Below are 16,373 nucleotides of genomic sequence, written 5' to 3'. Positions count from 1 at the left end.
ATCAATAAAAAATAAGGGGATTAAATTAGTAATTGAAACCTCCCAACAAAGAAATACTCATGACTAAATATACTCACAAGTAATTTATACCAAATAATTAAGGGAGAGTTAATGCCATTTATTACAAACTCCTGTCAGGAGCCATTTTTAACAATAGCCACCATTTTAACAAATAAGAGCCATTTTATATAAGCCTTTCTCTTCTTCCTCAGAAAAGCCCGCGCATGCCAAGCCAACACCTCTCCCACCTCCTCTTCTCATACCACGCCACTATCACCCCACTGCTTTTCCACCTATCATAAGCTGCCACACTCTGTGACAGCCCGCCCCTTCTTCACTATGTATATAAGCAATAGCCTGATAATAAAATTTTGAGGCTTGATCAGAATCCTGTCTTGCCTCCATTCTGTGTGTCTCCTGTCTCTCCCCCTTTTCACCAGCTACAGGTAGTCCTCCTCGAGCCCACGTTCTTACCTTTCCCGCAGGACAGGACATTCTGGCACCCAACGTGGGGCCCGAGGCACGGAACAACGTTGCTGGCACCTACTCGGAAGACGCCTGGCCAGGCATACCCTGAGCTCCTGAGCTTGTTTTGAGCCCGTGGGTGATCAATCCTCGGGACAAGACTCGATTTTGATCGTCGCTGGACTAGCCGCCCCAGCGGACATGGGACTGGTGAGTAGGTGATTATCATGGGACAGGAATTGAGCTCTCATGAGCTCTTCCTTAAGGGGCTTAAGGATTCCCTCAAGATGCGCAGAATTAAGGCTAAAAAGAAAGATCTCTGAAGTTTTTTCAATTTCTTAACTGATGTATGCCCCTGGTTTCCTCAAGAGGGCACCATTGATCATAAATACTGGAAACGGGTTGGTGACTGTCTCAATGATTACTATCGAACTTTTGGCCCCAGCAAGGTCTACCTTTCCTACTGGAATTTAATTAATGACATTTTACAAACCCATTCTCAGGACCCGGATATCAAAAACATAATACAAGTGGGGGAGACAGACCTTAAGGATGGTTCTCGCCCCCCCTCAACTTGCCCCTCTGTCGTAATAGGCATGCCGGAGGGACTTAGCAGCCATGATGCTGATCCCCCTGAAAAGACCCTTCAGACAATCTCCCCTGTAACTAACCCCTCTAAAAAGACTCGTAAAACAGCTCCAAAATTATACCCCTCCCTTACTTCCTTCACCCCTCATAATGATCAACTTCCCCCTGAGGACCAAGAGACCTTAGATGAACAGGCAGCTCATTATCATGATGACGAGGATCCCTGGCAGCTTACTGTGCCAGTTCTTCATCTGCTGCCCTCCGCTCCCCACCAACCTCCCCTTATCCCCTCCCTCAACCACTTCCTCCTTTTGTGGGCCCCCTATGCCCTGTGCCTGAGAAACTCCTTCAAAACAACCCCCTACAACAAATAAATTCTTCCCTCACCCAACAAATTTCCTCCCTCAAATCCACGCTTCAACAAAAATGACAACACGTCCAATTAGTCAAAGAAATAAAAGCCCTTGACCATTAACTTAGTTTGCTCCTTCTAAAAGATGCCACACCCAAAAAACGGAAGACACACAGTCCACCAGTCTTAACTTTTCCCATCACACGCAGTCGCGCCCCCATAAATTCCAGTCAAGATAATGGTGAAACCGAAAATCAAAATGATCCTGACACCCAAGACCCCTTCTCCACCGAGGAGGCCTCCGATATGGAGGAACCTGAGGTTGAAACCCTGAGTAACTTCTCCCAAGGACAAAAATATCGTAGACTCAATCTTAAACATCTTAAAGATTTAAAAGCTGCAGTTGGTTTGTACGGACCCACTGCACCCTACACGCTAGCACTTCTCGAGGGCCTCAGTGATCGGTGGCTAACACCAAATGATTGGTTTTCCCTAGCTAGGGCTACCATCTCCGGGGGTGACTTTGTTCTCTGGCACACAGACTTTGTTGAAAACTGCTGGGAAACGGCACAGCGTAATACAGAGAATAAAACTTCTAAAACTTGGACTAGGGACAAGATGTTAGGGAGACCTCCTTATCAAACTAATGAAATTCAGGCTGCTTTTCCCCCAGGATTGTTGTCCCAAATTCAGGTCGCTGGCCTAAAAGCCTGGCGCCGACTCCCACCCAAAGGGTCCGCCAACACTTCCTTGGCTGAAGTTCATCAAAAACCAGACGAACCATATTGTGATTTTATTAGCAGACTCACTGATGCAGCAGAACGATTGGTCGGGGAAGGCGAAAACGAAAGCGCCTTCATTAAACATCTAGCTTATGAAAATGCCAACCCCACCTGTCAGGAAACTATCCGCCCACACCGCGGTGGTTCTCTTGCTGATTATATTAAGCTTTACTCTGGGGTTGGGGCCTCCCACACCCTTGGCCTTGCTATTGGAGCTGCTCTAAAACCCCTTATTGCCGCAACGACCAACAAGGGACAACAATCCAAGACTTGTTTTACATGCAAACAGCCCGGTCACTTCTTGTGAGAATGTCCAGCCAAGGCTCACACTGCTCCACAGACTGATGCCAAACCACCTCGACCTCCCCACTCCACTGTCTGCCCTCGCTGCAGACAGGGAAAACATTGGGCATCTGATTGCTATTCCAAGACTGACATTGATGGGAATTCCCTACCTAAGAAACAGGGAAACTCCCAAAGGGGCCAACCCCTGGCCCCATCCTCGGGACAGAACCTAGGGGCTTTACGGTTCGTCCCCCTGAAACAGGTTCTCCCCACCCAGGAGTTAGCTCCCTCCAATGAGCCACCCCTGGAAGCACAGGATTGGACCTCTGTTCTGCCACCGACACAATACTAATTCCTGAACATGGTGTGCAAATGCTCTCCACAACTGTTTATGGCCCCATGCCCCCTGGTACCTTTGGACTCGTCCTTGGGAGAGGGAGTTCTTCCCTTGCTGGTCTAACCGTAGTCCCTGGAGTTATAGACAATGATTTTACAGGACAAATCAAAATCCTAGTGTCAACAATCTCGGGACCAGTCCCTATTAAAACAGGCCAATGCCTAGCTCAATTACTTATATTGCCCCTAAATACACAAAATCACCACAATTCATCCCATCCCCGGTCAGATTCTGCCTTTGGCTCTTCAGATGCCTACTAGATCCAACAAATTACTCCTGAACGGCCCTTACTAACCTTACATTTAGAAGGAAAAAAATTTGATGGACTAGTAGACACGGGGGCTGACGCTACTGTTATCTCTGAAAAACATTGGCCTTCTTCTTGGCCTTCTAAAGCCTCTTATACCCACCTCCAAGTTATAGGACAGTCTACCAACCCAAAACAAAGTTCTAAAATCTTAACTTGGACAGATATGGAAGGAAATTCAGGAAAAGTACAACCCTATATTATCTCAGAAATACCTGTTAATCTTTGGGGGAGAGACATACTGTCACAATTAAAAGTCATCATGTGTAGCCCAAATGAAATAGTAACCAGTCAAATGCTAAATCAAGGGTTTCTCCCTGGCAAGGGACTAGGAAAAAATAGCCAGGGCATTAAAGAGCCTATTTCAGTTACACCCAATACCAATCGACAAGGGTTAGGAAATCAAAATTTATTCTAATGGCCATTGATCTTCCTGCACCCCACGCAGAAAAAATAAAATGGAAAACAGACACCCCCATTTGGGTAGACCAATGACCACTAACTGAAACTAAATTAACTGCGGCCACTATGTTAGTGCAGGAACAACTTAATGCTGGCCACATTGAACCTACCACGTCACCATGGAACACTCCTATATTTGTCATTAAGAAAAAATCAGGCACGTGGAGATTACTCCAGGACTTATGAGAGATCAATAAAACCATGTTCTCTATGGGAGCCTTACAACCTGGGCTCCCCTCCCCTGTAGCTATTCCCTCCAATTATTCCAAAATCATTATTGACCTTAAGGATTGTTTTTTTTTACCATTCCCTTACACCCCCAGGACAGAGAACGTTTAGCATTTAGCCTCCCGGTAACCAACTTTAAGGGGCCAATGCAAAGGTTCCAGTGGAAAGTTCTTCCACAAGGAATGGCCAACAGCCCCACACTATGCCAAAAATATGTGGCACAAGCTATAGATCCCCTTTGGGACAAATGGCCTCATATTTATATTATTCATTACATGGATGATATTCTCTTGGCAGGAAAAACCGCCCCTGAGGTACTCAATTGTTGTGCCCAATTACAGGAGGCACTCACCACCCTTGGGTTACAAATTGCACCCAATAAAATTCAGTTAAAAGATCCCTATTAATACTTAGGCTCTGAGCTCAATTCGACTGTCATCACTACTCAAAAGGTTCAATTAAAGAATAATCATTTACACACACTCAATGATTTTCAAAAATTTCTAGGGGATGTCAATTGGCTACGGCCTTATCTAAAGTTAACCACAGGGGAACTTAAACCTCTCTTTGACATATTACAGGGTGACCCTGATCCCCTGTCGCCGCGTGCTCTTACCTTCGAGGCACATAAATCGCTCCAACTTTTAGAAACTGCTATACAAAAACAAAAAGTTACATTCTTAGATTACAGCCAACCTTTCTCCTTCATAATCTGTGCCACGCCACACACCCCTACCGGGGTTATTTGGCAACATAGCCCCCTATTATGGGTACACTTATCTTCATCTCCAAACAAGGTTTTAACAACATATACCACCCTCGTTTCTAAACTAATCAAAATAGGAAGGGAAAAGAGCCGCCTACATTTTGGAAGGGACCCTGACCATCTTGTTCTCCCCTACACCAGAGAACAAGTACAATGGATAATACAAAACGATGACTCTTGGGCTATTCCCCTTATCCTATTTCAGGGACAAGTTGACAACAACTACCCTACCGATAAACTTCTCCAATTCTCTCGGCTATACCCTTTTACATTCCCAAAAATTACCTCTCAAAAGCCCCTAAAAGGAGTGACATTAGTTTTCTCTGATGGCTCCTCCTCAGGTACAGCTGCTTATATCGTAAATAACCAACAATATATTACAAAATCCCCATATCAATCAGCTCAACTTGTTGAATTATTTGCCATCATACAAGTATTCAAGCTCTTAAAAAATGAGGCCTTTAATCTATATACTGATAGTGCATATATTGCCTTCTCTGTTCCACTATTAGAGACTGTTCCCTACATAAAACCTTCTACAAATGCAGTACCTCTGTTCCAACAATTACAACTGTTAATTTTATCACGACAAAACCTTTCTTTATTGGACACCTAAGAGCCCATTCGGATCTTCCAGGCCCCCTCTCTCATGGTAATACACAGGCCGATACTCTAACCCAGGCCTGTTTCTCCTTACTACAGGACCCCTTTAAAAGTGCCCAACAATTTCACAATTTACACCATGTAAATGCCCAAACGCTGCGCCTCCGTTTCAAAATCACCAGAGAGCAAGCCAGAGACATCATTAAAAACTGCCCCCTTTGTGTAGTCTTTTTATCTTTGCCACACCTTGGGGTTAACCCCAGAGGCTTGCTTCCAAATGAAGTATGGCAAATGGATGTTACACACGTTCCAGAATTTGGCAACCTAAAATACATCCATGTCACAGTAGATACCTTCAGTTGCTTCATCCTCGCCACCCTCCAAAGTGGTGAAGCCACAAAAAATGTAATTGCTCATGTTCTCCACTGCTTTACAGTTCTGGGTAAACCTAATGTCCTAAAGACAGACAATGGCCCTGGATATACTTCTCAAGCCTTCAAAACCTTTTGCCTTCAAATGCACATCAAACACATCACAGGAATCCCATATAATCCACAGGGCCAAGGCATTCTTGAAAGAACAAATGAAACCTTAAAAAATACCATTAACAAGCTTAAAACCACAGGTCTTTACCCCACCAAAGGCTCACCGCGTAATATCCTTAACCATGCTCTATTCACTCTAAACTTCTTACAACTTGATGCACAGGGAAAATCAGCAGCTGATCGTCATTGGCACCAAAAAAACAAATGACCAGTACGCACAGGTCATGTGGAAAAATCCCTCAACACTTAAATGGCAGGGCCCCGACCCGGTCCTCATATGGGGACGTGGCTTGGCCTGTATCTATGACACTCAAGAAGGGGGGCCTCGATGGCTGTCCGAACGTCTAATCAAACCCGTAAACCCCCCCAAAGAAAATAACTCACCCAACCCAGGGAAGGATCCCTGAGAAAAAACTCTTTCTTTTCTCCTTTACAGAAAATGAAACCCTGCCTCCTCACCCTTCTTTCGTACGCCTTCTGTGTGCAGGTGGGTTTTCAACCTCCACCAAGTCGTGAAGAACTCTACAAGGCCCTTTTTGGAAACCCTTGTGATTGCAAGGGCGGTATGGTTTTCTGCACCCCAAGTGCCTATACCAGTCAAGTTGACTGCAACAAAAAGGTAGCCTATATTGCAACATCTTACACCTGGTCTGGGGCGACAAAGCCTGAATGGGTCTGCAAAAACAAACCTACAATCATTCCTACAGTACAGGGTCACCCTGGACCTTGCCCTAAAAACTGCACCTTCCTCCAGTCCGTCCATTCCACTTGCTACTCTTCTACACAAACATGCACTGACCATACACAAAAACCACAAAAAACCTACCTTACTGCTACCTTAGAAAGGGCTTTTTCGGGCACCTTTGGCAGCGCCTTAGAGGGAGGTTCTGAAAAATATTCTCAGGCATCCTGTCTCCCACAACATGTTGGCAAAAATTTGTGTTGGTCGCCCATGGCCCCGATTCATGTATCAGATGGAGGGGGCCCCAGCGACACCCTAAAAGAGGCTTTAGTTGCCCAACAAATTCAAGAACTAGCCCAACACTTATATCCTCAATTAAACTACCATCCACTCGCCCTTCCAAAACCCAGAGACATTACTTTAGATCCACACAAGACATCCTCAGCGCTACCCACTCTCTATTAAACTCCACCAACCCCTCCCTTGCACAAGACTGCTGGCTATGTTTAACCGTTGGTATTCCTCTACCTACTGCCATTCCTATGTTCAATGACTCGTATCTCCCCTTTAGTGAAACTGCCAATTGCTCACTATCATCCCCCTTCAGAGTACAGCCCTCGGGTTTCAATCTCTCTGATTGCCTCCAGGGACCTTCACAAAATAATTCCTATGACGTTGATGTCGGATTTGTCACCTTTTCCCATTGTCATTCCATAACTAACATTTCCACCCCCATCTGCCCTTCTCCAGGACAGGTATTCATTTGTGGAGGCAACCTTGCCTATGCCTTTCTCCCTATTAATTGGACAGGCCTCTGCATTCCAGCGAGCCTTCTGCCTGACATTTCTATCATCCCTGGATAGGAGCCTGTCCCTCTTCCTAGCCTTGACTTTATAACAGGATGCCACCGGCATGCTCTCCAAGTCATTCCCTTGCTTATAGGCTTGGGGATTACAACCGCTATGGCCTCCGGTGGGACAGGGATAGGGGTCGCTGTTAACACCTATAATAAATTATCTCATCAGTTAATTGATGATGTTCAAACCCTCTCTGGAACTGTTAATGATTTACAAGATCAAATTGATTCTTTAGCTGAGGTATTTTACAAAATCACAGAGGATTAGACCTATTAACTGCAGAACAGGGAGGGATCTGTTTAGCTTTACAGGAACGGTGCTGTTTCTACGCCAACAAGTCTGGCATTGTTTGAGACAAAATCAAGAAATTACAAGAAGACCTCATCAAGCGAAGAAAAGAATTGTTCGAAAACCCGCTCTGGACTGGACTTAATGGACTCCTCCCTTACCTCCTCCCTGTCTTGGGCCCCCTTCTTTGACTCCTTTTACTTATAACCTTCGGTCCCTGGGTGTTTCGCCATCTCACCAACCTAATTAAGAAACAAGTTGATGCTGTCCTTTCTAAACCTATCCAAATTCATTATCAACAGCTGGCATCAAAGGACACGGGAGAAGACTACAATGGCTACCTCCCCATGGGGACGACATGATAACCAGAGGCATGTCTACCCTCTCCCTTTAGGGAGAACAGGGTATGAGCACCAGGGTGAGTGTAAAACAAAGTATTACAAGGGAAGGTCACAGAACTCCGACCTCCTCTGGGTTTCCCTGTGAGCACGCCTGGCTTGCATAGGGGTTGGTATCTAATCTATCAAAAATCAATTTTGGCTCTGCCCCTCCCCCCAAAAGATACCAAGAGCCAACGATGGTGGATTCAAAAAATCCACAGGGGAGCCAGGCCCCTACTCCCTCGCCCAGTTAATGCTTGCCTTCCCTTCTGTCATTGAACACCTTAATCACCTTATTAGCCAGATTGTGTCCTCTATCACTGCTTCCCTCAGATTCGATGGAGCCCTGAATGTTGATCTGACAGAATTCCAGACCAACCCGGTGCCCTATCCCCACATCCACTTCCCTCTGGCCACATATGCCCCAGTCATCTCTGCTGAGAAAGCCTACCATGAACAGCTTACTGTAGCAGAGATCACCAATGCTTGCTTTGAGCCAGCCAACCAGATGGTGAAATGTGACCCTCGCCATGGTAAATACATGGCTTGCTGCCTGTTGTACCGTGGTGATGTGGTTCCCAAAGATGTCAATGCTGCTATTGCCACCATCAAGACCAAGCGCAGCATCCAGTTTGTAGATTGGTGCCCCACGTTGGGTGCCAGAAATGTCCCATCCTGCAGGACAGGTAAGAACGTGGGCTCGAGGAGGACTACCTGTAGCTGGTGAAAAGAGGAAGAGACAGGAGACGCACAGAATGGAGGCAAGACAAGATTCTGATCAAGCCTCAAAATTTTATTGTCAGGCGATTGCTTATATACATAGTGAAGAAGGGCTGGGCTGTCACAGGGTATGGCAGCTTATGATAGGTGGGAAAGCAGTGGGGTGATAGTGGCGTGGTATGAGAAGAGGAGGTGGGAGAGGTGTTGGCTTGGCACGCGCGGGCTTTTATGAGGAGGAAGAGAAAGGCTTATATAAAATGGCTGTTATTTGTTAAAATGGTGGCTATTGTTAAAAATGGCTCCTGACATCCTCCTATAAAAAATTTAAGTGAGGGAACTCTTCCAAACTCATTTTATGAGACCAGCATGAACTTGATGCTAAAGCCAAATCAGAACTCTACAAGAGAAGAAAACTACAGTCCAATATCTCTTTAAACATAGATACAAAAATTCTCAAACAAAATACTAAACAAATACGAAATTTAAGAACACATTGAAAGGATCTTTTACCATTACCAAGTGGAATTTACCCCTGAGATGAAAGGACATTTTAACACATATATATCAATAAATGTAATACTCCACATTAACACCCTAAAGGACAAAAATCATATAATCATCACAATAAATGCAGATAAAGCATTTCACAGAATTGAACCTCCTTTTATGACAAAAACTCTCCAAATTAGGCATACAAGTTATGTACTTTGACAAAATAAGGACCATATGTGAAAGGCCCACAGCTAACATCGTACTCGAGAGTAAAGAGCTGAAAGCTTTTTCTCTTAAGATCAGGAACAAGACAAGGTTGTGCACTTGTACCATGTCCATTCAACACAGTACTAGAAGTTCTAACCAGAGTAATTGGCAAAAAAAAAAAAAAAGAAAGAAAGAAAGAAAGAAAAAATAAATAAATAAATAAAATGCATCGAAATAGGATAGGAAAATGTAAAATTATTTCTACTGATGAAGTTCCTTACACTGTCATTGGCCACCTAACACTCTTGTCAGCAATAAACCATATGTACAATTGTGCCTATACCATACAGCCTAAGTGTGTTTGCCTAAGTACATTCCGTGATGTTCACACAGTGACAAAATCACCTAAAGACGTATTTTACAGAACATATTCCCATTATGAAGTAATGCAGGACTCTAAAGACTTTACCAAAACACATTTAGAACTGATAAATATAGAGAATATAGAAAATAAAGAAAAACAGCATTGGGAATATATGGTGAACTACACAAATAGTTGACAGGAGGATAAAAGAAGGTGAGGAAAGAAAGTAAACAAAAAAGAAACAAACATACTCTTCTACACTTCTTCAGAGTGTTTATTTCCCTAACATCTCATGTGCACAATGCAAACAAATTTTGCAGGGTACTTTGTGCCCATCTGAGAAAGAGGCAATATTTGGTCAGTGCTCTTTTAATTAGAAACACTCTTATTAAGAGGAGGCTTGAGAATTTCTCGAAAGTTCAAGTACTCTTTTTCTGTAAATCATTTTGCATGCTGTTGCCCTTTATCTGCAGACCATCTTTTTTTATTATTGTTTACTTCCTATTCTGAACAATAGTATTCTTTATTATGGGTTCCAAATCTCCCAAGACCTTCTCTACAACCCCCTCTCCCTGTCCACAATAATACTTATGGGGGAAAAAAAAAAAAGACAGCTAAGGAGCATAACCAAATCAGAAAATGGATTGGTAAATCTGGGGAAAATAGAATAATTTAGTCAAGCTCCCGCCACATTTCTTGTAAACAAGTCCTGTGCGGGTGAAGTTAGTCTGCATGTGCACCACTGTATCTTCAGTTATTGCTACTGTGTGTTCTTGAGTTTGTGAAGCACAGCTGGCCGCAGAGCTCGCATCTAAAAATAACACGTTTACTCTGCTGGCAGCTGCTCCATTTTGCAGTGGACTTTGCCGGTAGCAGTTGAGTTTCTGAGTTTCCCATTTGGACTGTTTAACTCCTAGAGGTGTGTGTGCTGAGTAAAGACTATTCCTTCTTCAACCAGCACTCCAAAGACCTTTTTGCCGCTTACCTGCTCGTAGACCTGCGTGTAAAGGGTTTGTGTGCGGGCTCGAGGGGTCTGTGAGCTCCAGGCCCTAGTCCTAGCCCTAGCTCTACTGTAAGTATCACCAGCAATTCATGAAGGATGAACTGAAATCCAATTTTACTTTCTTTAAATTATAACTGAATAATCTCTCTTTCTACTTTTTAAAATTTTTCTTTAAATAATTGAAGGTGAAACATTCGGGAAAAAGCACTCACTTTACAGTCATAAATATCTCTGTTCATCTACACGTTACCTATCACCGCATTATTTACCATTAGGAAACCTATCGATAATCTCTTTCTTTCCCCAACATTGGTTGTTCAGTTGTAAAATAAACATTATGATTATTCCCCAGAACTGACAGAAGGGTTTTAAAAGCATAACATACTTAAAGTACCTAATATATACTTTCTATGACATGTATGCACTACATTTATTGGCACTTTCTATTTTCTTCTTCCCTAACAGTTACATCTTGATTCATAAACTAGAAACATAGATTATAAGCACTGTGAAAACAATATGCATAATTGAAGACTCCATAAGAGAGTCAGAGTTATTATACTCTTGTATGAATGAAGTTGGTGGCTGTGACATAGCAGAGGCCTGGAGTAATGCACTCTTTACCCTTTTCTATTAGTAAGAAGGAACATGCCTATGTCACATAAGCATAGCCTTTCAAAAGTTTCTGCTTGTTGTTTTTTAGCTTATATTTCCAAAATGCTAGGGCTTCTTCTCTGGCGGTATTCCTGGACCTCTGAGGGACCCTCTGCTAATGAACAACTGGGTCCCCAATAGAGTTTAGGTGCATTGCTGGGTTTCCAAGAAGAGGATTTGAAAGACAATATTTTGTGTCTGGTATTGCCACTTCTATTCAACAATACTGTACCAGACTGTGGTGTAATCCTGCCAATGACACCAACTGTAGAGCAAGAGGAAGGGTCTGGAGCTCACAAACCCCTGGAGCACATTCACAAACCCTTCATATGCAGGTCTATGAGCTGGGTAACCAGCAAAAAGGTCCTTGAAGCCTTGGTTGAAGCAGAAATAGCCTTATTCAGCACACACACATCTAACAGCTAGGCAGTACAAAGAGAAACTCAAAAATTCAACTGTTACAGGCAAGGTCTAAAGTAAAACTGAAGCTGAACAGCTGCCAGTAGAGTAAACATGCTCTATTTTTAGACGCGAGTTCTCTGGCAGCCAGCCTCCTCCACAAACTGCAGAACACACAAAAACTACAAATATACATTGGTGCACATGCACACTAACTCCACCCACCCAACTTGTTTACAAGAAATGTGCTGCTGAACCCCCCAGCCAGACCTGAGCCAGGGAGCCTGACTAAATTATTCTATTTTCCCCACACAGATGCTCTTCTGCTACCACCATCAGAATTTCTTTTTATCTTTGCATTTTATTTCAATCATTCATCCTTAGAGAAGTCCTCCCGGAATAAATGAAACTCCGGTTTTATAAGTCCTCATGCTTTTGCTGAGACAATACATACACGTACATATACCAATACGTATATACAAATACAGGTATGTATGTATATCATATATGCTTAATATATATCTATATTGCATGATTATTATTAAACTGTAGTCTATGGTAGCCATAAAGTGTACTTATATCTGCTGAAGTATCCTGCCCTGCAGGATTGACTGATTCAGAAATCAATCAATATTTTAAAGTACTAAATATGAAAATGAAAATAATTTACTCTTGGGCACACATTTGGAACACCATAGAGCTGCAAAAATAAGGGTATACAGTTTTGGAAGGATATATTATATTAGCGTTTTTCCAAACACTAAGCAGAAAAGGTTTACAAAATTAATTCATGAGCAAATGAGAGGACAACACTGGAACAAAATACTTGATCCCCAAAACCATTTCCCCCAAATCAGCCTGGATGCTGAAAACTGAAACCACTTTACAGTGCACATTCACACAATTTTGTGCTATTCCACTACCTTTATTAGCATGATTTTATTTTTCTGAGAGTCTCTCGGCTCAGGTAAATGGTTAGATTATCCATGACAGGAATTTCCAAAGAAATCATCTACCTTTCAAGGTATAACATTAGCAGATGCAGCTTGTGCACTCGGTTTCTTTGAATCCCTTTCCTCAAAATGCTTGCCTTGCTGTGTCCACCAATCCCAGCTCTTGTGTTGTGATCCTTACCTAATTCTAACAAAGCCACCATCTGTCACTAACTCTTGCATGGAAAGACCTGCCTTACACTAAATGTTCCATTCTCAGTAAATTCTGGCATTCCCTTCCCCACTCTTATGCAGAGCAAAAGCTTTGTAAGGTGATGTTTCTCTTACTCCATCCTGATCAATAAGGTCAGGTTTTTCTAATCTACAAGTATGTGTTGGTGACACCTTGGAGGTCATTCGACTGACAATTTGGGAGCCACTTTCCAACACAGGTAAGCCACAAAATGACTGGAAGAAAGAGAGGAGAGGAAAAAACTCTCCAGTTTTAAATTCCCTCCTCTTTCCTGTGGCCCAGGTGGTTTTAGATCCCAACATGGTTTCAGCCCTGCTCACTCCAATAAATTGAGCCACTCTTACCAGATAGGACACATTTTACTAAATGCATATTGGAGAAGGCTTGTAAAACATCTTTCACCATAGTATACAGTGGGGTTACAGGGCATGCTACCCAAAAATTGGCATATGAGAAAAAAGAAAAAGCAAGAAGATCTCTCTCCCCTTCTCTTGCCTTTCTCCCCTGAAGCTAGCCGTTAAAGACTTCTCTGATCTTACTCCTAAAGTAGGTCATAAGACCTCTTATGCCATAGGGGTCCTCCCCCTAACTGAGACAAAAGGTCCCAAAGACATTGAAAGTCTAGGAAGAATCTGAATACACAGGCCTTGCTAAGTTCTCCACACTTTACTGCCATTAGATCAGACCTCCTTTATTCAATCATACTTCCACACAACTATCCAGTCCTCATCAAACCTAAGCATAAATATGAAATTTTCCCCAGGTATTTGGGTCTCCTTTATTGAAGGCTCCCATGTCACACAAAACTATTATTAAGTGAATTTGAGTGCTTTTCTCATGTTAATCTGTCTTTTGTCATGGAGTGTCAGCCATGAGTGAAGGAAAGGCATTACTTCCTCTCCCCTAAAGAGGAAAAATACCCTCTTAGTGTAAGATTTGAAAAAAGGCAAAGTGCTCATCTCTCATAACAATCATAATGTCATATATGCCACCAATAATAATAAAAACCTGTGTAAGACAGATTTACACTGGGACATGTACATGATTGCTTTAGACTTCTATCCTCACTTTATGATAAAAACTTTTGTGTTTGTGTTTTGTTTGTTTGCATTTGTTGGCTGGCCAGTAAGGGGATCTGAACTCTTGAACTTGGTTTTATAATACCACACTCTAACCAACTAAGCCCACCAGCTGGCCTTGAAATTAAAACTTTTAAATGAAGCATGAAAGCAAATTACTCACTATAAGTGAGCCTAGTTATAAATTTATTTTATTTTTTCCATCAACTTATGTTTTTCATCTGTAGCTTCTTTGTCACCCGCAGAAGGTTTAAGTACACATTAACTCTGCTAAGAAGCAAAAAGGAATTGTAAAGAGTTTTATTAGGAAAAGAAGGATAAGAAAACCTATTTATTTACAAAAAAATTATAATATTAAATATCGCTGGATAATATAGATTAAGGGAAAAAATAAAGCAAATATGAGTGGTATCAGAAATGTGAAATTATTACAAAAGCTGGGGGGGATTTAAAGAATTACAAGGGATTTATAATTATAACCAACTGATATCAGCACCACGCTCTAACCAACTGAGCTAATCAGCCAGCTTGTTACTATAACTTATAATAATTAAAACTATTTAAAAATTGAAAATATGTGTTGTTTTCACAGCAAAGTACAAACTACTAACTCTGTCACAGAAGAGACCACACAGAAAAAGGGTTACCGCTTTTAAATCAACAGACTCATGATAAAACTGTTTGTAATCAAATTCCACACAAGATGTAATTGCTAGGTGATATTAAAAATATACAAAACCCACAATTCATCAGATGTTTCTGTTGTGGTTACCAGAAACCTGCTGCAGGTTTCAGCATAAAGGTCTTTTCACAACAGAGCCATATCTTTTAGCTGATAAGATATAAAGCCACTATCATTCAAACAAAACCAACACTTGGATGTACTTTATAACATTAATATCACATTATTGTTTTGAAGGCTAAAGAATAAAAAGGAAAAACGGAATTAGAACTCCAAAGTTGGAAAAGTATTTGTGAAATGTATGACAACTAAAGAATAGGGTTGGCCAGTTAGCTCAGTTTGTTGATCAAGTTTATGGGATCTAATCCCAGAACCAGCCAGCCACCAAAATAAATAAATTTTAGAAAAGGATAATATCTCTCAAATATAAATTCCTAAAGGGAAAAAAAAATTCTCAGCAGAAATGCAAAATATGTTCATTGGTTGACCAAACATTTGGACATTCAGTGAAATATTTCAAAACAGTGGCCTTTGATCTTAATGCAACAAAGTGAGAAAAAGATAATGTATACGACACACCACAGAATGCTTTCATGAGATGTCTTTGAAAACCCTTAAAACAGCTTTTGGCCAAACACCTGCTGTTCACTAGAGAAAGAGGAGTATAGCTGACCTCCACAGAAAGAAACAGAAGGGAGATCCTGAAAAAGATCAAAAGCAACCTTAACTTTGTTAAACAAAAGGAGTGAGATTTACCTGTTTGTTTCAAGGTAGAAAGAAAGATTGTATGCGTAATCAGCTTTTTGTTTAGTTATCTCAGGCCTGGCTGGCAGATATGTGATTTTTAATACAGTTACTACTGATATGGAAAAATACTTCATGCTGTACCAAATTTCTTCCTAAGATTAGAACCTTGTTTTTAGAGCCAATTTCATATACATATTTTGGCAGCTGGCCACTATGGGGATCTGAACTCTTGACCTCAGTGTTACAAGGCAGAGCTCTAACCAATTGAGTTAAGTGTCCAGCCCCCAATTTCGCATATTTTAGAGATGAAAACGATAAATTAAAACAAAGAAAATGTTCAGCTGAAGGGGGCTGGCAGGTTAGCTCAGTTACAACACCAGGGTCAAGGGTTATGATCCCATACAAGCCATTGCCAAAAAACAAAATGTTCGGCTGAGTTTCAAAAAGAAAAACAAGCAGCATTAACTCTTTTTCTTTCTTTCTTTGTTTCATTTTTGGTAGCTGGTCAATATGGGGATCTGAACCTTTGCCCGTGTAGCAGTATTATCTTAAAGTTGTAAATTTAAATATAGTAGGTATGAATTTGTAACGTTTTTTGTTTTGGTTTGGTTTGGTTCTTTGCAGGTAGTTTCCCCCAACTCCCAGCTCCCAGATAAATTAGGCAGTTCCTGCAGAAGAGATACCAATAAAATTCATCACATGTAAGTGAAGCAGATGCTAGACGGTTGGACTGAAGTCTTAAACAGTAAAACCTAGCAATTAAATAGCTGAGCATTAATTTGTACCTAACACATTAAAAGACTATTCTATTTTAATTCTTTGAGTTTCATTCAAGGCCATATTTGTGTGAAGAA

This window comes from Cynocephalus volans, chromosome Y, assembly GCF_027409185.1.
Source record: "Cynocephalus volans isolate mCynVol1 chromosome Y, mCynVol1.pri, whole genome shotgun sequence".
In the NCBI taxonomy this organism is placed as follows: domain Eukaryota; kingdom Metazoa; phylum Chordata; class Mammalia; order Dermoptera; family Cynocephalidae; genus Cynocephalus; species Cynocephalus volans.
The sequence above is the reverse complement of the archived record's forward strand: the minus strand, read 5'-3'. Positions refer to the sequence as shown.